Genomic DNA, 2285 nt, shown 5'->3' with positions numbered 1-2285 from the left:
TGCAATATCTAGTATAGGTATGAGTCAAGCGGAAAAGGTCAGATAATGTGATGTTAGGAAAATGAACCCTTAAATATGTATTTTAATGTTTTCGTTTCTTTCATGCATGTGTTTCTAACGCATTTACAAGATTATTTCTTTGTTGCTTTGTATGTCCATCCCCCACAGTGTAACCCCCGCTTTCATTATATTTGATGTCAGTATAACATGTGGAGGAGATGGGGACAAACAAGTCGTTTAAGGATTCAGGTGGACCTGTGGCAACAATGAGAAGTACAAAATGTCATGTCAAAACCAGCTTTACAATGTCGGTGTGGGGGGGGAGGGGGGTATCATTGGGTGGGGGGAGGGGGGTAAAATTGGGTGGGGGGAGGGGGGAGGCGGGGAAGGGAAGTGAAGGGTAAACAAAGGAGGAGGCTGCAATGCTTGGTAAGAAAATTATGCATTATCCTGCCCATGTAATTGTAGCCCCTCTGTACAGTATGTTCCCAAATAAAATAAAATACAATTAAAAAAAAAAGAAGAAGTTTATTGCAGATAAGAATCTAGAGAACATTCCTGCCTGGGTGGGCTTTTGTCAACCTCTAGTGCATTGGGGTCCCTGGGTAAGGGTAATGAAATCACCAGGACACTGGGGATGCAGAGTGCAAACAGCAATTGTCACTGCATGCTGTGCTTTATTGTTAGTGGTATTTAATGACAAGCAAGCTTGATCTTGCCAAGATTTGGTCAGAAGACATTGACACAAAAATTTCAACAGATACATTTTTACTTGACCTATGAGACAATGTCTTGGTGTATAATTATATAAACTATTTTAGAGCAAGCTCAAACCAATCAGGAAAATGCTTGACCAGCTGTTCATCTATGCTTAAGCAAGAAGAAGAGCTACTTCCTCAGCTCTCAGGAGTCTGTGACATGTGTTTTTAGATAGGGAGAGAGAACATTTTCCCTCTCTAGCCCGGCATGCCAAGAGCTTTGCTAATACTCAAATACATTCTTCAGATAATCCTGAGGCGAAGCCTGCATCATTCGGCCCCCTCAACATAGACCCTGAGTCTTCACAATTTCCTTCTTTTTTCTTTTGTTTTAAAAGTAAAGCTTTCCACAGAGTTATCATAGATGCTTGCATTGGTTTAATAAAAATCAAATATAACAGTACAAGTGCAGACAAAATAATAACAATCATAATTTCCATACCACTAGCAGTATGTGAAATGCTTTGTAGTATTTCTTTCGGATCTAACCCTTCCAATTGTTTAATGAATGCATTAGCAATATTAGAAGCATCATCATTTGTAAATTGTTTACCAAAAATCTCATGTACATTAAATTGTAACTGAGCAATCAATTGAGCAGCAGTAGAATTTCCAGATAAATACTGCTGTATTACATTCTAATCATGTATGGATTTATTATATTTTATATTAGTAATGCAAAAGGTAGTAAAATTCCAATTACATTTTAACAATAACTGTTTTTCCACAACCAATAACTTGTTTCCTAACCATTCCACTGTCTGTTTAAGAATATTAATGTGTTTGTAATAGAGCATCAATTTCTACCTGTGAGACCCACAATTCATGTGAATCCCGGTGCCATTCTTCCACAAAGTGCTAATTTGTAAGGAAGTGTGTAGGGCAATTCCAGACACCGCAGCAACAGTGGTAATAGCAATTAAGCTTAAGATTAAGCAATTAAGCAATTAAGCTCCAATGGCTCCAATCATACGCTTTGTACGTTTTAGTAGTTTGGTAAAAAATTCAATAACAACACTCTCCAAAGGATTTTGGGACCACTCTCTTCCTAATTTAGCAGGTAGCCAAATATGAGTTCTTTCTGGTAATATCATAATACTATCACTGTCACTAAAATTAAGAGAGGAATTATGCAAGAACACAGGTGACAATTAAAACAAGAAATAGTAGGATAAAATGTAAAATTTCCCACTAAAAATGCATAAGGGAGAGGTACACAAGCAGTTGCATCATAAGATTTGTACAAAGTAAAATTATAAGTCGATGCAGAGTTCACTGTCCTTGAAAACTATCCATTTGATAGCATCACGGGTTTCAGCGCCGCTGCGACCTTCCAAAGATGAGTCTGAACAGCAGTGGGTGCAGCCATGAAAGCCCATAGAGCATCAGCAATGCCTCCAACTCTCCAGGCCATCAATCGAGCTCCAGTATGCGATCCATTAATGGCTTCCGGCATCCTAGTAACATTTGATAAATCACATCTGGTAATATTCCATTCTGAACATGTGTTAATAAACTGCCCAAAAG

This window comes from Dipodomys merriami, unplaced genomic scaffold (assembly GCF_024711535.1).
Source record: "Dipodomys merriami isolate MVZ:Mamm:240054 unplaced genomic scaffold, mDipMer1.0.p SCAF_465, whole genome shotgun sequence".
NCBI lineage: Eukaryota > Metazoa > Chordata > Mammalia > Rodentia > Heteromyidae > Dipodomys > Dipodomys merriami.
The sequence above is the reverse complement of the archived record's forward strand: the minus strand, read 5'-3'. Positions refer to the sequence as shown.